We start from the raw sequence: 21816 nt of genomic DNA, 5'->3' as shown, positions 1-21816 counted from the left end.
TGTCCCACTAACGTTACACTCTGTCCAGCTCTACTTTTGTGTAGTTGCTTCTGCTACTTCCCTTTTGAAGGCTTGCCTTTCCCTGCCTTTCTTGAAAACTCCATTCAGGAGATCCTCCAGAGTTTTCCTTTCTGCCAAAGCCCCTCTATTCTACTCGACCCACCTCCCCCACGGATACTTAGCCTTTCATCAGCCTCTTCTTTCCCGGCTCGTCATCCACACACACTGGGCAATTCATTATCGTTTGTCTTGTGAAAAGGAAAATGTTCTGGGTTTACAGTCCCAAAAACCCTAGGCACGTATCTCCTTTAGCCAAGATACATAACCTCTCTGAGTCTTGATTTCTGTATCTATTACCATTCACTCATCATTTGGTCAACATACACTCTTGAACAGCTGTTATGTGCCAGCCCTTGTGCCAGGCCCTGGAGATGTGACAGCATTGAGACTACATGGTCCCAGCCTTCGTGGAGCTTCGAGTGAAGCAGGGAGAGACAGACACTAAACAAATAACGACAATTAATTTAGCTAATTAAATTAGCTAAATGGTGCTATGGCTACCATGCCCACATCCCCTCTTTTTACCAGGAGATCTCCTGCACCTGCCATGGACAGTGGTACCAAGTTCCCCTACCAGCTGACAGCTTCCTCCTCTAAGCACTGATGTCTCTATACCTGAGGGCTTCCTCGGTAACAGGAGCACCTTGCAGCCACTGAGAGAAGGGAGCAGGTGAAGAAATACTCCACCTCTCTTGCCTCTCGATAGGACAATTCTAGGGTATGTTCTAGAGCAGGGTTTAGCAAACTTTTTCTCAAAGGACTAGATAGTAAGTATTTTAAGCTTTGCAGCCCTTACAGTCTCTGTCACAACTACTCTGCTCTAGACAACACATAAACAAATGAACATGGCCGTGTTCCAATACAACTTTATTCACGAAAACTGGCAGTTGACCCCAGGGTCGTAGTTTGCCAGCCCCCATTCTAGACTCTCAGAGGGTCGCTAGGGGAACTGGGTCCAGTCACCCCCAGCTGTAACTCACCCATTAACTCTTTGTCTGACCTCCCTCCTGTGCTCCCGTTCACCACTCCATCACCTCCCAGATCCTAGGCTTGGTTCTGCTTTGGGAGAATCCAAATTGAGACAAAGGGCTGTGAAGGAAAAGTGTCAGGAGTTATGAGACCCTATCATGGGAAACTCATCCAGTCTGATGGGGTCAGAGGAGTATTCAGGAAAAGGGAACAGCATGTGCAAAGCCCTTAGCAGGAAGGAATCATGGCTGCTTTGAAAAACTGGATAAAGACTAGGTGTGGTTGGAGCCTAGGAGGAGACGGAAATAGAAAGAGAGAGGGTGACCAGAGCCTGTGGGACCATAAGGCCTTGAGCCTAGATCCTGAGGCAGTGGGTGCCACTAAAGGGGTTAGGTAGCTGAGTGGCGTGATGTGATGTGAATACACAGGGCTGCACTCAGTGGGCCCACAAGAAATTCTGCCCCTGCCCCCTGGCCTCTATTAGTGGCCTGCACCACTGCCACACACACCTCTATTCGCTTAGAATTCCAGGCAGGAAATCACCCTTGAACAGGACTCATAAACAGTTAAGTACCCTCTATCAACAGGGGATTGAAGGAAAAATAACCAATAAAAATACATAATAAAACAACTACTGAACAAACAGAGCTGCCACACTCGAGCCCTGCCACGTTATTACTTAGACCTGGAGGAGGATTTTGGAGGATTATGATTTGATTTGGCTGGCTCCCTGCCAATTATTTCAAAATGCCATTTATTCTTTCCCACTTCGTATCTTTGTCTTGGAGAACTGATGCTCTAGAGTCTTTGGTGAGGAAGCCTGGAAAAATAGCCCCATGTCTCCCTTACACAGACAAGAAAGAAGGAAATGTCACCCAGAGTTTTCTGTGTATTTTTATTTCTTCCAGAAAGCCCCTTCTTTAAGGCACATAGGTACTTCTGAACCTAGCATCCTCTCTGAGAGGTAACCCTGCACTGCTCATGAGCTGAAAAGACTGTCCACTAGCCTCCCCTGCAAGAATCCACCCAGTATTGGGAACTTGAGGGTGGAGTAACTACACAGAGACCTAGGGAAGCTCTTAGAAGACTCTGGGCACAGTGACCAGGTTGGCAGGTGAGTATTCCCTAGGAGAGGTTCAAGGGGGAGACACTTGGTCCATGTGGATTGATCAGTCTGTAATAGCAGCCTGGCCCTCCAGCAGTAGATTTCAGGACAAAGCCCTGCACTTCTCTGGGTCTAAAGTTATTCAGACGCACACCACATACATGCTGTATAAGCGTGTGAGAGGCATCCTTTCAGTCTCTTAGCCTTCCTTGATATGTTGCCCCAACATATGAACCTGTGTGTGATTGTGCACATCTGTTAACTAGGTTTCTTCTGGGTTGTTCTGAGGAAACAGTACCATCCTACAAGTAACATCAGAGCTGACATATTTCTAGACCCAAAGGAAAGGTCAGCCCATGTGTCTCCTCCAGAGGTAGCACTTGCATTCCAAAGTTGGCTAGACCTCTCTAAATTTCTTATTTGATTTCTTCCGCTCTTCTTCCGACAGAGGTGAACTGAATGTATTCCTAGGTCTGGTAGTTAGGGAATCATAAATCCCAAAAGGGTAGGAGCGTCCCTTTGGCTAATGTTTTAGTGAGATTTCTTTTGGTTTCAACTGACAGAAAACCCAGCTCATACCTGCTTAGGCAAAAAAGGAGAGTATTAGGCAAACCCAACTGAAAAGATCAGGGATAAGACTGGCTACGGATACAGCTAGGTTCCTTCTGAATATTCTTATTTATTGTCTCCTCTGTTAATCATCAGATATGATGAATGTCAATCGCTACAAGTTAGTTTTTAAGTCTCTTCAGGATTTTTAAAAATAATTATTTTACCTACAGGAAGAGGTTACCAAAATTTATCACTCACTAGCAATGACTCAAGACATTTTTGACCCTTAACAGCAACTACATTTCATTGCAACCCAGTTATTCTTTTCATTTTAAAAAAATGTTCTTGATGACCCACTGAATTTGTTTTTAACAGCTCACTACTGGGTTATGACCTACAATTCGGAAAACACTGTCTTGGGATATTCTGCTCGAGCTTTCCTACTGAACTGCCCAAGCAGCAGGCAGGAAGGAACTGAGTCATGGGGACTCAGTTTCCCTCTCTCTCAGCTGAGTCTTTGCTGTGATGGCTTCATCCTTGGGTTCCACAAAGAAGCAAAATGGCGCCAGTGGCTGCAGAATCTATGTCCTCTCTGTTTTCATGCGAGGGGCCCTTGGCTCTCCCAGTATTTCTAGGAAAAACTTCATCGTGTCTCACTGGCTTTGATTAGATCAAGCACCATTCCTGAGCAAATTGCTGTGACCGGAAGAATCCTACTTATGGATTGGCCTAATGATGTATTGCATCCAGGTATGGAGCTCTACCCAAGCACATGGGCTGAAGGTTGGGGAAGGAAAATCAAGGCATGCTTACAGAAAAAAGATAATGGGGAAAAAAACTGCAAAAACAATAGATGTTGTCTACAGGGTTAGTCCTAATCACAGGTGAAACTGGTAACTAGCCTGTGATTGGCAAGTAGGGGATGGGGGTCACTGCCCCAAGCAGTGGCTCCCAGCTGTCTCACCAATACCTGGGATAATTTTAACAGAGGTCTGAAGCTTCCCTTTCACAACAGAAAATAAAGCTTAAGGTACAAATGCCTCTAGGAGAGAGGAGTCAATGCACACTAAAGTGTAAATGGCTGTTGCAAAATTTTCTTTTGACTGGGGTGGAAGGAGAAAGGTATCATAGAAGGATCCATGCAATGGAGTGGAAGAGAGGTGTAGATAAGAGAAGTGCAAAGAAGAAAAATTTATCTGCCTCCATCAGGATTTAGCTTAAGGTTATCCCTGCTCTAGTGAAGTGGAGAACCCATCATATTTTAAAGTTAAGTCCAAAAGGAGCTTCTATATTGTACAAAGGAATTTGTCCTTGCTGCTACAAGTAGAAGGAGAAAATGGAAAACATATTTCCAGCCCTCAGAAGAACTAAAATTTACTTGGGAAACAGAATATATTGTTACAAAATCAGGATCATTCTTTACAGGTTACATCGTGAATGGCCTCCCCTAGAACTGTGTGGGGTACAGCCTGTAAAACCACATCCAGTGGCACTGTAAAGAGGGCTTAAAGTAAGTCATTAGCAAATCTAAATAAACTTCAGGAAGAATTCCCCAAATTGTGTTCTATGGAGTACTAATTCTTCAGGATTTTAATGGGTATTAGATAATGAAAAGTTCATTGAATTAAGGATTTCAAAACATGGGAAGTGCATGAGGACCTCTGCAGGACTTCTCAGAGCCTTTAGTATGTTAACCTGTGCAGTAGATATCCAAGAGGGGAGTATAGAAAGAGACACTATCCAAATATATTTGATGATAGAGTTATGTGCCAAAAAACTATGCTATGAGAAAAGCTGACCCTGTGCAAAATGAATAGCAAGCAGTTTTCCTCTTTCAAGACTTAGTTACATTCATTCAGCAAATCATTATCGAGCACCTACTCTGTGCCAGGCACAGTACCAGGTGCTGGAGACATATGGTTAAGACAAACATAGGTAAGTTCCATGCCGCGGATGCTTACAATCTAACGAAGGGAAAGATATTAAACAGATAATCACACAAATAATATACAATCTACCCTTGAACAACATGGGTTTGAACTGCATGGTTCCACTTATACATAGAGGATTTTTTTCAATAAATATAGTACTTGCATTTTCATTTTACAGATCTTTAACTAAGTGTGGGGAAAAGGTTTTGTTCCAATAATGATCACAATATGTGGAATCCAAAGAACTAGAGTTTGAGTCGATTCGATCCAAACTGCTTCAGCTTCCTGCCCTTGGGTGACTCATTTATCAATTCCTTTTTTTGAGGCAGAGATAGCTGTACCCAGATTTTTGACTGCACAGGGAGATGGCGCCCAAATCCCTGTGTTGTTGTTCAAGAGTTAACTGTATAATGTCCTATATGATGTCCGTGTAAATCTATTTAGATATGTGTTGCTTTGAGCTGATGCATATATATGCATTAAGTATGCATATGTATTGTGTATATATATATACATATATATACACAGTTATTTTTAAAAGAAACTAAATTCAGTAAAACTGATTCATCAGAGAATTCTAGAACTGGAGCAAACCTCAGAGAGGAACTGATCTAACATGTTCATTTTAGACTCATTCATTTTCGCAAAAAACATTTATTGAATGCCTACTATATGCTAGGCACTCTTTAGGCACAAGGTTATGGTGGTAAACTAAAAAGCAAGCCACTGCCCTCATGGAGCCTATAGTCTAGGTGGAGGGACAGATGTTGATCAAATAACCACACAAATTCGTTCACGTGAAATTCATTCATTTTTTTCAACAAAAATGTATTGAGGTAAAGCCCAAGGTTGTAAGGACATAAACTAAAAAGAGGCTAGTCCAGTCCTCAAAATGCTCATAACTTAGGGGGGACACGGACCTACAGGCAACAATTTGCTCATAATAATAATAAGGACTGAATGGCTATTTCTGCAAACTAAAATGAGAGCAGATAGAAAGAGGTTACATTTGGGGGACGGTTAGGGAGACCTTTGTAAGAGGAAGTGTATGAACTGAGCCTTAAAAAGTGAGGAGACAGGGCTTCCCTGGTGGCACACTGGTTGAGAGTCCGCCTGCCGACGCAGGGGACACGGGTTTGTGCCCCGGTCCGGGAAGATCCCACATGGCGTGGAGCGGCTGGGCCCGTGAGCCATGGCCGCTGAGCCTGCACATCCGGAGCCTGTGCTCCGCAATGGGAGAGGCCACAGCAGTGAGAGGCCCGCGTACCGCCAAAAAAGAAAAAAAAGGTGAGGATACAAAGCCCCAAAGAGGTGAAGGGGCTGTGAAGCCACACAGCCTCATAGTGACAGATGCAGAGGAAAAACACTAGGGTGCCAGAGCTTCCAAAGACTGCAGGAGAGCCAGCAGCTAGAGCTGACTTCTCTGGGGTCCTTGAAGGGAGCTTTGGACCCTTATAGACTGAAAAACATTCAGAGGGAGTAAACTTGAGCCAGTTCCCCTCTACGTGGCAGCATCTAAGTCTGCGTGCATCTGGTAAGCCCGGTGCAGTGCTGAGCGGCTCTGAAGCTCATTGGTCTGAGCCAAAGAACAATCTGGCTTCTGAGGTGTGTTTGCTAGCAACTCAGATTACACCTTCCACTTGAAGAGAGAAGCTGGGACAGATGCCAAACCCACTGCAAGCCACTCTGGTCCTTAAAATGGCACTTATAGGGGCTGTAGAAAATATAAGCTGGATCAATCACTCAAAATAGAAGAGCAATCATAATCGTAAAATTCTCATTCAGCTCAATTCAACAGACAGCAACAAAGGGACTAATCCTTGTCAGCTCTGTCATCACCCAGCTAAAAAACATAAGTGTAATAAAGATATAGCTATAGATAGAATTGATATGCAGATATCATATACATACACAAATATATCCAAATCATAAGTATGCAGCTCAACAAGTTATCACTAACTGAACACACCAGTGTAACGAGCACCCAGATTTTAATTAATTAATTTACTTTTGCTGTGTCGGGTCTTCGTTTCTGTGCGAGAGCTTTCTCTAGTTGTGGCAAGCGGGGGCCACTCTTCATCGCGGTGCGCGGGCCTCTCACTGTTGTGGCCTCTCCCGTTGCGGAGCACAGGCTCCGGACGCACAGGCTCAGCAGCCGTGGCTCACGGGCCTAGTTGCTCCACGGCATGTGGGATCCTCCCAGACCAGGGCTCAAACCCGTGTCCCCTGCATTAGCAGGCAGATTCTCAACCACTGCGCCACCAGGGAAGCCAGAGCACCCAGATTTTAAAAAGACCCTTACCAACGTCGCAAAAGCCCTTATGTTTCTTTCTAGTCACTCCCCAAGGTTAACCCCTATCTTTATTCCAACAGCATAGATTAGTTTTTCCTGTTTTGTATTCTATAGAAATGGATCATACAGTATGTACTTTTGAGTGATGTCTTCTTCAATCATCGTGCTTGTGAGATTCATTCATATCGTTCTGTGTGGTTGTGTATTATTCAGACTCAATGTACAATATTCCATTGTGTGACTATACCAACATTTATTTACCTATGTTGCTGTCGATGAACATTTGGGTAGTTTCCACTTTGTGGCTATTACAGATTGCGCTCCTATATGCACTTTAGTACATACCTTTGGTGATTACAGGTGTGAATTTCTCTTGAGTATATGCCCAGGCGTAGAACACTGTGTTGTGGAATATATGTAAGTTCAGCTTCAGTAGTTATTGCTGACAGTTTTCCAAAGTGGCTGTACGTCTATTTACACTCTCACTAACAGCGTTCCAGTGGTCCCATGACTTCAGGAACTCCTGGAATTTTTTGTCTTTTTCCATTTTAGTCATTATGGCTGGTGTGTGAGTGGTACTGCGTGGTCGTTTTAACCTTTGTATTCTGGATGACTAGTGACATGCTTCACTTTTTCATATGTTATTGGTCATTTGGATACCCTCTTTTGTGAATTACCTGGTCAAACGCTTTGCTCATTTTTCTATTAGGTTGTCTTTCTCTTCCATACAGATTTGCAGGAGTTTTAAGTATATTTTTGTTGTGAGTCTTTTGTGGATATACACAATGTTTGGAGGGTTGCCTTTTTACTCTATGTGTCTTTCCACGGATGGAAGTTCTCAATCTTAAATTACTCCAATTTATCAATAGATTTTCCTTAATGGTTAGCGACTTCTGTGCCCCGTTTAAAAACTCTTTGCCTACTACAAGGTCATGGATATTTTCTCCCATTTTCCTCTAAAGGCGTTACTGTGTTGCCTCTCATACTTAGGTCTCCAATCTATATGGAATTAATTTTTCGTATGGTGTGAGATAAAGGTCAAAATACATTTTTTCATATGAATATTCAAATTACACCTAACAAGTTTTTTTTTGTTTTACATCTAACAAGTTTTAATACTGAGGGAAGACCAACAGATTTTTTAGAGAAGCCAGCAGGGGATATAGAGAGAAAATCTGATTAATCTAAAACATAGCATTAGGGCAGGAGAAGAGTCTTCGTGTTTATATGATCATCTCGAAGGCTTTGTACAAAGTTCCTCTAAGATGAAGCTAAGTCTGCCTTTTCATTCTAATGACCCATCATGTTCCACACAAGACTAATTGTGGCTGTCCACTCACCACGTGCTTCGTTGTGTCGCCGCGCTTTTGCGCATGCTATTCTCTGCCTGGGATGACTTCCCTGTCTCTTGTTCATGACCTGTTACTCCTTAAGACTGTTCTCCAATGCCCCCTTATCTATGAAGCGGTCCCTGATTCTGTTCCCACAACAGTTTCTCCCATCATGTAATTTGCCTGCTTCTGTGATAGCAGTTATTTTACCCTGTTTTAATTCTCTGCCTCACTTCCATTAGACCGTGAACTCTTTGAAGGCAGAGACGGTGTTTTATGTTGGTATCTCCATCATTCAGCACAGTGATTGGCCCATATAAGCTAAGTTAATTTGGTTCTGGTTTGATTAATGTTGAGTAAATCAAACTAATGGGAATGCCATCAAAAGAGACATTAGAAGATAAAAATGGGACCATGACATGTCTTAGAAAGTAGAAAAGATGATGAACATAAGGTCTTTGGTACGGCAATAAAGACGCAGACCTACTAGAGAATGGATTTGAGGATATGGGGAGGGGGAAGGGTAAGCTGTGACAAAGTGAGAGAGTGGCATGGACATATACACGCTATCAAACGTAAAATAGGTAGCTAGTGGGAAGCAGCCGCATAGCACAGGGAGATCAGCTCGGTGCTTTGTGACCACCTAGAGGGGTGGGATACGGAGGGTGGGAGGGAGGGAGACGCAAGAGGGAAGAGATATGAGAACATATGTATATGTATAACTGATTCACTTTGTTATAAAGCAGAAACTAACATACCATTGTAAAGCAATTATACTCCAATAAAGAAGTTAAAAATAAATAAATAAATACGGTCTATGGTAATATTACCCTTTTTGAACAAGAGAGGAAACTAATGGCAGAGGCAAAGGAGGAGGATTAAAGAAAAGACAGAGACTTCTGTTTTTATCCAGGATGGAGTAACACTCACCATAAATTGCTATAAAACTGAATAAAATATGCAAGACATCTATTTTCAAACATTGGACAAAATGCAGCAAGGGAATGTGAGAAAAAAGAGAGGTGAGCCCCATGTTTACTGTACTCTGTATAGGGACATTTTCCTGACCATGGCACAGGAAGGTGAAGCCCAAGACAAACAGGATGGTTCTGCTGAGTTGAGGAGACCGAGATTAGAAGTTGAGACCAATGAAGCAACTGGAACTTGGAGGGCAGGGTTCTGAAGAAGAGACAGTCTCTAGAAGCTTGTATGGAGAAGCCCTGTGTGTGCTTGATTAAAAGTTGGACCACACTGGGGCTTCCCTTGTGGTGCAGTGGTTGAGAGTCCGCCTGCCGATGCAGGGGACACGGGTTCGTACCCCGGTCCGGGAAGATCCCACATGACGCGGAGCGGCTGGGCCCGTGAGCCATGGCCGCTAGGCCTGCGCGTCCGGAGCCTGTGCTCCGCAACGGGAGAGGCCACAACAGTGAGAGGCCCGCGTACCGCAAAAAAAAAAAGAAAAAAAAAAAAAGTATGTACGAACTTTTGTCAATGACTAAAGCTGCAGTGCATTCTACATTATTTCCCAAGCTTTACTCTTTTGCTTACCACCTTCATCAATGTTGCAATTATTTGTTCAATATCTTTCAATTAATTTCAAAAGGCAACTTGGGGTACTACAAATATGGAGTACTAGTATCTCTGAACATAAATAGAAAATATGCATTAAAAATGGAATTCAACCAAAACAATGTTGTTACAATCTAGCTACAAACTATTGCTTTCCAGAGACTTTGAACCTGAGGCTTGCTCTGTCTTTGTTGAGAGTGAGAAAGAGAAAGAGCTTGAGAGAGAAATTGATTAGCAAATGTTACAGAGGCGTTAAATACACACTAACTCCTGAGAAGCTCTTTTTGTTGAAATTTCAAGGAAGGAAACAACTTAAAAAGAAATAACTTCCTCAACGTGCAACTCAGTTTCACTAATGATCCGTTCCCAGAATTTTATTCCCCCATATATTAAAAAAATGGAAATAATAATAACCTACCTCACAGGTTTGAGCTAAATGATAGGCAAAATAAAATACGGAGGGTTCTTAGCCCAGGGCCACTTACATTTTCCATTTGCATGTTGAAACTGAGGATGAAGGGGTACTCCTAAGAAGAGGAAGTCACCATGGTCTAGAATTTTAACTTGCTAGTAGACTTTTTTTTTAATTTTAAAATTTCTGAACAAAATGTAGAAATAAGATTCATTACTAAAAGATATTAAGAATAGCATTCCCTGACACATGGTTTCTGCAATCATTATTCTACCTCTGTTACTCTCCTTGGGGGAGAGATAGTGTCTTTTACTTTCAGTTTCTCTCTCTCCCTCTTTTTCTTTTTTACACACACACACACACACACACACACACACACACACACACACCACCACCACCACCACCCCACCCCCCCACAATGAGCACTTAATTAATACTTGTATATTGTGGAAGTTTTCTTGAAGACATAAAGCCCCAGGCCTATCTCATTTTCAAAAGACCTTATGTCTATGTGGCACTGGTCATTTCTCTAGTTTAATAATGAAAACTTTGATTCTTTGAAAATAATTCCTAGTAGCAAATTAAAGAAAACTTTTTAGTAAATTTGAATTTAGGAAAACTTCAAAAAAATAGGACCATGAACCTCTAGAGATAATGATGTATTTATTCCTGGTAGAAGAATCTAAAACTCACTTATATTAATACTACATCTTTCTCCTCCACTGACATGAGCTGTTAATTAATTGCACTTATTGCAATCAAAAATAATAAAGAACAAGCAACATAAAAAGAGAATGTTGTCAAATCGTCACCATACTTCAGACATAATGTTTTTTTCACTTTCATCAGACCTTTATTATCTAGCAGATACATTAATATTTATGGAGTGCTTATAGAAGAAATCTGTTAGAATTTATAAATAATAAAACTAATGTCTTTTTAAAAAGTAAATCAAGAATCCCATCATAAAGTTGCCTATAATTCACAGCAGCAATAAAACAGCAGAAAAGCAGTAAGCAAACAGGGTTATATTCCACTACTCAGACAATCTAACTACCTCAAAGTGTTTTTGGCTTTTTTTTTTTACAATGAAAAAAAAATGTTTTGGCAACCCAACTCATAGGACTCTTTTCATCAATCTGTATGGGGTCATAAGTGATTATATATACATAGCAATTCATGCTAAGAGATTTTCTTTTCCCCTGATTTGAGACTGGGATATTATGTTTCCTAATATATTATTCAGGATTATAGTCTATATTCCAAACTGAGACTTATTTTGTGCTATTTTATCAGTTTTTAGTATTAAGATTAGGCAAACTTCTTAATTATGCAGACTTCTATTTCTATTCTTAAGTAACATGTTGACTGAATATTCTCTGATGTTGTCCTAGCAATACAAATCCTCTACTGCTCAAAAATTCCTGGAAGGGGGAAGGGAAAGACAAATCCTGAAAAATTATTTTTAGCATCAAAAGATAAAGGAAGTAAAAAATATTAAAAGTTGTCGATGTAAATATTTTTTTCTGTACTAGAGTAGTGATAAACAAATAAAAGCATTTCACTATGTACCAGTAGACCTGAACTCTGGTTAAGTTTAGCTTTTCTCTTCTTTTATCCAAAAATATAATTTCTCTCCCTCTAGATTATTGAAGTCTTATTTTGATGATAACCATGTTCCGGAGAATAAGGAAGTTAGCTTTCTGTTCAAAATGCAACATTTTCAAACCCCTGTCTTAATAACTGAACTGGACCAATTGAAGAGCTAATGTGAATTGAATTACTGAAGTCTGTGAGTCACATAGGTTGAAAAAAGATCACAATTTGATGTTGTTCACTTAGCGAACACATACTACCTACAAGCTGCTGAGAAAGGAATAGTAATTTCAGTATCAGCCAGTGCTTATGTTATTTTTATTTTTGTTTGGATTTTAGCCTTTAATAAGAAACTTACCAAATTACTTTACAAATGCATTGGATAATTTTTTACTGACTTGAAAAATGTGTAGTTTTGTTTGTTTTTGTTTTTTCAAATTTTTACTACTATTAAGTATTTGAAATGAGTTTCTTGAAGACAATATCTATTAGATGGTGCTTTAAAATCCACTTTGTCAATCTCTGCCTTTTAATTGTTGTGTTTAGATCATTTACATTTAAGGTGATTGTTGATATGTCAGGATTTACGTATGTTCCAAATATGTTCATGAATGTCGTTTCAAGGTATTAATGTGAGACTAAGCATTGGGAGAAATAATCTTCTGACCAATCAGATAACAATTTCAAGTTGAGTGATAAATCACATTGTACTTCCCACCAATAGAATAGCCTTTACCCAGCCATGCCCTGATATTACACTCTTGGATTATGTTGTGAGATGTTTTAAGAAACTGCTAAACAAATCTACTACTTCATTTATTATAAGGGTGTTTTTGAGTACATCACCCACTATATTCAGTGTCCACTCTATAAATGGCAAGTTAAAATTTTATTTTAGGCCTCACAAGGAAGTTTTCTTTCTCCTGAGGAATAAGAATAGATTTTTCAATGAACAAAATGATTTTGAAAATAGTGTATATTTCACTCTTTGCTAAATTCCATGAGGCTCAACACCAACTTTTTAACTTTAAAATTATAAGCTTATAATTGATTTACCCCCTACCCTTTATGTTATTGTGGTTTTCTATTTTATTTCATATGTTATAAACACCATAAGATAGCGTTATTGTTCCTTTAAGCAGTCAAAAATCTTTTATATATACTCATACATGTACCTTTTTAAGAGCTTTTTGTTCCTTCTTGCAGTTCTGTTCTTCTAACTGGAAATATTTCCCTTAGTCTGAAGAACTTGTTTAACCTTTCACCTTTTGAACATTGGCACTGTTTCCAGATTTTGCTGCTATGAATGTTTGTTCTCTCTGTTGAGACATATGTTTTCATCCCCCTTGAATAAATACCTGAGAGTGGAATAGCTAGGTTTAATGAAAAGTAAGTTTATATTTAACTGTATAAGAAAGTACTAAAGTGTTTTCCAGAATTGCACCATTTTACATTCCCACCCCCAATGTATGAGAGTTGTATGAGTGGGTCTGTTTCTATGGGCTAATTTTTCTCTTGATTATGGATCACATTTTCCTGCTCCTTCTCCTGTGTCATATTTTTATTATATTCCAGACACTCATATAAAAGAAATTAGAGACTGTAAGTCAGTGTTAACTTTCCATTGTCAGAGAAATTGGTTGAGGGACTAATCACATTGACTCAATCAGGAATTAAGATGCGTGGTGGCTGGGTTGTAACTAAGTTAGTTTTAGTCTGCCTCTGATTTCAATTGTCTTGAGGATAGGAAACTGTTTTGTGGTCATCGTTGGTCCCTTCCTTTAACAGAAATTTTAGTTCTTGACACTGGGAGATTGCAGGTGATTTCACTTTCCTTTCCCAGCCCAGTCCCTGGGTGCTTTTGCTGTGCCAGGACTCAACAAAAGTCCTATGGAGGAAAACTCACGGACAGAGAAAATAATTCCTTGATCCAGCCCACTTTTGATAACTATATTATGTTAAAAATGGTTTATTCATTTTAATTTTCCTTCAATTCTTATCCCTTAGTCTGTATTTCAAGGCCCTGATTTCTATTTTATTTTATTTCTTATATTCTTTTAAGTTGCTTCAAATATTTGTTAACCAAGACAGACAGGGCCTAAATATATAAATAAATAAAGTTAACCTAAGGTTACTGCATTAATTGTATCACAAAACTGTTTTTAATGATGTTCTTTAAGGTCTTCAACCTTCTCTGAGAAACCACAGAGGAAGATCATTTTTCTTCAGTCAACCTTGCTTTTTCAAGATCCTTATTGGAGTCTCAAGAGTGCTAAAGAACAAAAATATAATTTATTAGTAGAATCTACAATGGATGGGCAATTGTTGGCTACTGAATTGAACTCATTTTTCTGAGCCAGTCTCTTTAATGAGAAAAATGAAGGAAATAAAATAGGACATTTAAAAACTAATAGAAATCTTGAATATAATAACTACTGACAAAGGCAATTAAGGAACACTTTAAAAATTTTTAATAGAAATAAATGAGCATGTTCAAATGACAGGCATCGAAAGGAAAGAAGGAAATTCATTAAATTTAACTATTGCATTTCTCCTAATTATTTTCCCTAAATCAAAGAAAAAATTTTACAGTGTTTAAAAAAGTACTATAAATAAAGATTCCTGAGTTTTTCAATGTATAAATATGATTTAATATTGTTTCCTGTGTATTTATAATTAAGTATCTTTTTACCATCATATAGTTCCATAATGAATTCAGAATCACATGACCATGTTTCATTACATGGAGAAATGGGAAAAAGTCGGACTAGAAAGTTCTTTTCAACTGATTAAGGAGATTTATAAAAGGGAGGAGGAACATTAACTGAAGCTGTGCAGCCCACATCTCTCGGACACCTCTTTCCATCCACCGTTTTATGTTTCTAGACAGTATATAGAAACACAACTTATATAGAGACTTATGCAGCCTGATGATACTTATGAAATGTTCAAGGATCACCTACTAAGAGGGAGAAAACTACTCTCAAATACAGTCAGATTCATTTAAGAGCAAAGAAAATTTGCCAGACATCTCCAGCTATATGAAAGTGTTTTCTATACTGGCTAAGTGAAAGTTTTCCCAGGTTTCCATTTCAGAGTATGGAAAACTGGGCTTGCAGTGGGGAGATAGAATACATAGGTAAGTGATCTTGAAAAAGATCTGCATGCAGGTCTTCATGTTCAGTGACCTTTTTATCTGTTTGGGATTCAAGTACAGTCACAGTGATCTCTTTGCCAAAAATTGCTTAATCTATCGCCTGCCTATATTAGTAGGCAGTCCAGTATTTCTTCCAAAGGCCTCTATTTGTTCTCCATGAAAGGCAGGGGTTTATTTGGAAGTCACAGAAGTCTTCCAGAGCTGCCATCAATGCCCTTGCCGCATGGAAACAGTGTCACTCTTGAACGCCCGTTGCGCACAGTCACATACCTACCTTGCAACCAGATCGTGCGGGATAGTAAGCAAAACATCAAGACCATAGGTGATCTTGCCTCATGGTGAGTTTGTGCTGGCTTATGAACCTTATGTTGGATTATCCTGGTCTATCAGGCAGGTTCTTGTAACATTGCATCAGGGAGTTGTGTCTACGAGGTTTTCTAGTGTATGACTCTTTCTCCCAGGAAGCTCGATGGTCCCGATGCCAAACACCTCCCTCCATCCCCACTATGAGTTCTTTGGATGGGCAGTCTTTGCCAGGCCAAAAGGAATCCTGCAGTATTTGCTCTGGGGAGTACCTGATTACCTTATGCTTATGTAACTACAGCAAGGCTTCAAGAAGAGACTTCTCACATCCATCCCGGCAGTGTAGGGACTGAAGTTGCACTTACAAAAGAATCCAAAGTGCTTGTCCATACTAGGGATGGCTACCCTTAGAAAAAAGTGGGAAAAATTGGCTTGTGAGTGTTCCCACTCCTCCAGTGCAATATACCCATCCCAACAAGGCTTTGTTCTGGGCGGTTGTGTCTTGGCCCTCTCTCCTTCTCAGTCTACACACTCTTCCTGGTCAGTTCCATCTGGTTTCCCAGCTTCCATCAGGTTAATGTGTGTGTATGGATAACTCTGCAGCCGAGATCACTCTCCTCAGCTTCAGATGTGTACACCTAACCCTTCCAGACACCACTACCTGGATGTCTCACAGACGTATCAAAACTCACCACAAACCCCTCCTGTGTTCCTTATCAGTCCAGGGCACCATGGTCTACCCATGGCCAGAGCCAGACACCTAGGAGCCATCCTTGATTCTGACCAGCCTTTCATCCCCCATCAATTCTATTTCCTAAATCTTTCCCAAACCACCTTCCCATGGTCAGCTCACTGCCACTACACTTTCCTAGGTTACCACTATCTCTTGTTTGGAATTCTCCAACGGCCTCTTAGCTGGTTACCAAATTACCTGCTTTGTCTCTCTTTGATTGATCTTCCAACTTGCAGTCAAATGATCCTTCCAAAAGGAAATCTGACTTCCCACTCCACAGCACTCTCTATGATACTTAAAACTTGTTCTGAATTCCCTAAAGATAATGTCAAAATTTTGTAAAAAGTCTTCCACAAAGCACATTTTAATCTGGCCCTTGCTGCTGCCTCTTCCTCCTCCTCTTCCCCCTCCTTCTCCTCTCCCTGCCTTTTTCCTCCCCCCTTCCTCCCCCTTCCTCTTTTTCCTCCCCCCTTGCTCCCCCCTCCTCTTTTTCCTCCCCCTCTTCCTCCCCCTCTTCTTTTTCCTCCCCCCTTCCTCCCCAGTCCTCCTCCTTCCTTCCTTCTTTCCTTCTCCATCTCTCCCTCTCTCCCCTGCCTTCCCTCCCTCCTTCTCTTCATCCTTCCCCCTCCACACCCTGATTTTTCTGGCCAAATTATAATCCTCTCTTTTACCTCCATGACTTTGAACATGTTGTTCCTTCTGTCAAAGCACTTTTCCTCACTCTTTTTCCATAACAAACTCTTATATATCACTCAAAGCTCATCTTAAATGTCCCTCACTGGAGAACCTTTCTTTACCCTCTTAGGTTAGGTTAGGTGCCAGCTCTACAGGCAGGCATTTCCCTGATCAAGGTACGTTCATCTTTTATTAATAAAGTCAATAAATATTTGTTGTGAACCTATGACATGCCAGGCACTAGGGAGATACAAGTTTCATTGCAGAGATTTTAAAAACAATAATAAAAGTGACTAAAACTTCTTTATTGGAAAATATCACCATGCACCAGCAATTCTAACAATGTCAGTGATAAATGCCCCTCTCTGAAAATCTTTTCTTTTCCTTTTTTTTTTTTTGGTAACAGCTTTATTGAGATATAATTCACATACAATACTATTCAGTCACTTAAAGTGCACATTCAATGACTTTTAGTATATTCACAGAGCTGCGCAACTATTACTACAATAAATTTTAGAACATTTTCATCAACCCCTAAAAAGACCCCTGTACTCTTTATCTATGACCCTCCCTGTTCCTCTAACCTGAGGCAACTACTAATCTGCTTTTGTTCCTATAGATTTGCCAATTCTGGACATTTCATCTCAACGAAATCATAAAATATATGGCTTCTTTTACTCAGCGTAATGTTTTCAAGGTTCATTCATATTGTAGCGTGAATCAGTACTTCATTCCTTTTTTTTAAAAGAAAAATTGTGTATATTTAAGGTACACAACATGATGATTTGATATACGTATCTATAGTGAAATGATTATTATAGTCAAGCTAATTAGCATAGCATCTCCTTACACAGTTACCAAATTTTTTGTGATGAGAGCTCCTGAAATGTGAAAACTTCCAGTATTCAGTACAGTACTGTTAACTGTAGCCATCGTGGGGTACATTAGATCTCTAGACTTTTTCATCCTGTATAACTGTGACTTTGTACCCTTTGACAAATATCTCCCCATCCCACTCTTCCCCACCCCACCCTACCCTCAGCCCCTGGTAACCACCATTCTACTCCCTGTTTCTGTGAGTTCAACTTTTTTAGATTCCACGTATAAGTGAGATCATGCAGTATTTGACTTTCTATTCCATTCGTCCACTGATGGACTTTTAGGCTGTTTCCATCTCTTGGTTATTGTGAATAATGCTGCAATGAACATGGGAATGCAGATATCTCTTCAATATCCTGTTTTTATTTCCTTTGGATATATAGCCAGTAGTGGGATTTCTGGAGCACATGGTAGTTCTATTTTTAAGTTTTTTAGGAAACCTCCATACTGTTTTCATAGTGGCTACAGCAATGTACATTTCCACTCACGGTGTACCCAGGTTCCCTTTTCTCTACATCCTCAGCAATACTTGTTATCTTTTGTCTTTTTGATAATAGCCATTCTAACAGGCATGAGGTAATATCTTATTGTGGTTTTGAATTGCATTTCCCTGATGATTAGTATTGTTGAGCATCTTTTCATATATTTTTTGGCCATTTGTTACGTCTTCTCTTGAGAAATCTTTATTCATATCCTTTGCCCATTTTTAATCAGGTATTTGTTTCCTTGCTACATAGTTGTTTGAGTTTCTTATATATTTTGGATATTAACTCCTTATCAGATGTATGGTTTACAAATATTTTCTCCCATTTCATAGGCTGTCTCTTCACTCTGTTGATTGCTCCCTTTGTTATGCAGAAGCTTTTTAGTTTGTTGCAATCCCACTTGTCTATTTTTTGGTTTTGTTGCCTGTGCTTTTGGGGTCATATCTAAAAGAAATCATGTCAAGAAGATTTTCCCCCATGTTTTCTTTTAGTAGTTTTACAGTTTCAGGTCTTACATTTAAGTGTTTCATCCATTTTTTTCTTTCTTTTTTTTTTTCCCGGTACGCGGGCCTCTCACTGTTGTGGCCTCTCCCGTTGCGAAGCACAGGCTCCGGACGCGCTGACCCAGCGGCCATGGCTCACGGGTCTAGCCGCTCCACGGCATGTGGGATCTTCCCGGACCGGGGCACGAATTCGTGTCCCCTGCATCGGCAGGAGGTCTCTCAACCACTGCGCCACCAGGGAAGCCCAATTTTGAGTTCACTTTTTTATGAGGAGTAATGTAAGGGGCCAGTTTCATTCGTCTGCAAGTGGATAACCAGTTTTCTCAACACTATTGAAGAGATTGTTCTCTCTCCATTGTGTGTCCTTGGCTAAATGTGTGGATTTATTTCTGGACTGTCTTTTTGTTCCATTGGCCTATGTGTCTATTTTTATGCCAGTGCCATGCTCTTTTGACTGCTATGGCTTTGAGGTATAATTTAAAATCAGGTAATCTGATGCCTCCAGTTTTGTTATTTCTGCTCAAGATTGCTTTGGCTATTTGGAGTGTTTTGTAATTCCACAAGAATTTTAGGACTGTTTTTTTAATTCTGTGAAAAATGCCTTTTAAATTTTGATAGGGATTGCATTGAATCTGAAGCTCACTTTGGGTAGTATAGATATTTTAACAATATTAATTCTTCTAATCCATGAACACAAAATATCTTTCCATTTATTTATGTCGTCTTCAACTTATTTTATCCATGTTTCATAGTGAAATATCGTTTTTTAGTCTAAATTCTAAATAATTGCTGCTTTATCTGTTGAGGCTTAACAATATATATAAGCTTCAAATTAGCACATTTTATTACTTATGCCTTAATAAATATTTCATCCTACACGCGAGATAAGTCAGACAACTCCCAGGTATGCAGTGGTTCCCCGTTGCGCCAGGACTCAGCCCCAGGGTATGTCTCAAGAGAATAATTCTGCAAATGTTCAGAACTGTTTGGGCTTGCTTCCAACATAATGTGTGTGTCTCTAACACCTGGCGTGTGACATATTCCTGTACTTATCTAGTAGATTCAAAATAAGCAATGATAGTGAATATAAAGATGAGGAATTTGAGTTACTGCAGTCTGTCATTCTATGTGACAAATAGAAATGTTTTATTTATGTTTAAAATAGTGACACAGTACAAAGAGCTAGGTGTAATTTTTTTTCTTTGGTAAAAGTAACTTTTAGGTCATATGGGAAATATTTTACTGAATTGAAATGCTATCTTTAAAATTGAAATTTATTCTTTTTAAATTGCTTATTGTTTGTTCCAAAACTAAAGGACAAATCAAAATATAGCAATTATTGTAACATCATTAATTATTATATAATTATTACTGAAAATAATTTTGTTGTAGAGAAAAGAGGGATATTTTTAAGTGCTTCATATTTTTAAAGACATTAGATACGTTACTAAATACAACAGCTATACTTATAATTAATTGGAGACTGTTAACTGCCTGCTGTACCTGACACTGGGTGCTTTGAATCCATTAAATCATTTACTTTATGTCGAAGTAAAAACTATATTATTGTCATTAGTCCCAGCTGTACATGAGGAAACTGAGTCATAAAGATGCTGTATAAGAGGTGAAGGTGGAATGAGAACCCAGATGCTCTGATTCCAGAAACGGTGCTATTAACCACAATGCTGTGCTGTTTCTCAATATTTCATCCAATAAATAATCATCACAAGCCCCAGTTGTGTGCTGGGGACTTTACTCGTGTTATCTCATTTAATCCTTTAATCCTTATAACAACCCTATGAAGTAGTTACATTATTCCCGCATTACAGGTTTAGAAACTGAGATTCAGAGAAGTTCAGTCACTCGCCTAGGATCAAAGTGGTATAAGTGTCAGAAAGGATATTCTGGGACTTCCCTGGCCGTCCAGTGCTTAAGAAGTTGTCTTGCAATGCAGGGGACATCGGTTAGATCCCTGATTGGGGAACTAAGATCCCACATGCCGCGGGGCAACTAAGCCCACGCACCGCAACTACTGAGCCCGCGCGCTCTGGAACCTGAGTGCCACAACAAGAGAGAAGCCCACCTGCTGCAAAGAAGAGCCCGTGTGCCACAACTAAGACCTGATGCAGCCAAACTAAATAAATAAATAAACAAATAAATATTTTCTTTAAAAAAGGAAGAAAGAAAAAGAAAGGGTATTCTGACTCTGCCCACTCTGGCTCTAGAACCCTCTCTCTTCCCACTGCTCCTTCCATTTGTTGTACCACAAAAGGATGGTGGGCTTCTGAAGTGCTAGAAAGGGCTTCCTGACTAGTGATTGCAGTCTCTGCTGGAGGGGCAGTGTTTGCCTGTTAAGCGTGACCCTGTTATTCCTTCCCTCACAGCCATAAGAGAAAGAGAAGAGACACATCTTGCGAGTAAAAGGGGTTGGAAAGTCTTCTCCAGGTTAGAGAAGCCCAGGAGTTAGTGCAGCAGAAGGAAACTGAGGCTTGAGCTTCAAAGTGCAACAGCTAGACAGAACAGTAAACATTTTCTTGATTTGTCAGAGACAAAGCTCTGCCAAAGGAGAGACCAGGCACTGCAGCTGTGTGGGGTGGGCACGGCTGAACAAGGAACACCAACAGGACTCCATCTCTCTCTTTCATCCATTGGCTTTAGTCTTGGGCAGAGCCTCCTAACATGACTGTAAGAATGGCCTCCCACAGCTGCCTGCTGCTATCCCACCAGCTGCATAACCCCTGCAGAAAGAATACTTCTTTCCCAGTAGGGACAGCAAAATTCCCAAGGCTGGCATTGAATGCCCCAGCTTGGGTCACATGCCCATGCCTGAAATAATCAGGCAAGGGGACATGAAAATTCTCCTATGTCAAGTCTGAATTATGTGTCAACCCCTCGGACCACAGTGTAGAGTCAGCCTACCTGAACCACGTGAATTAAGTGGGAAAAGACATTCTGTTGTTTCCAGAAGAAAAGAAATGCAAGATGTGCAGACAAAAAGCATAACAAAAACTGATATTTCCGTTAATGGTCATCTTGACTGCCAAATATAACAATTCTTTCTCAGTCCTCCTCTGACTTGTCCTTCTGACCATATGTCACCTTGCTGACTGTCTTGTACTTGTTTCTTACTCACAGCTTGATCTTGGGATCACATCAGCCATTAGAAAACAATGTAGGTGTCCATCCAGTAGCTACACTTGGGTCAGTCTTCCAGGCCACCCAGATATTTATAAATCCAAAGGCCTCAGCCTCTTCTTCTAACA

This window comes from Leucopleurus acutus (assembly GCF_964270905.1).
Source record: "Leucopleurus acutus genome assembly, chromosome: 20".
NCBI classification, from domain to species: Eukaryota; Metazoa; Chordata; class Mammalia; order Artiodactyla; family Delphinidae; genus Leucopleurus; species Leucopleurus acutus.
This window is presented reverse-complemented; position numbering follows the sequence as displayed.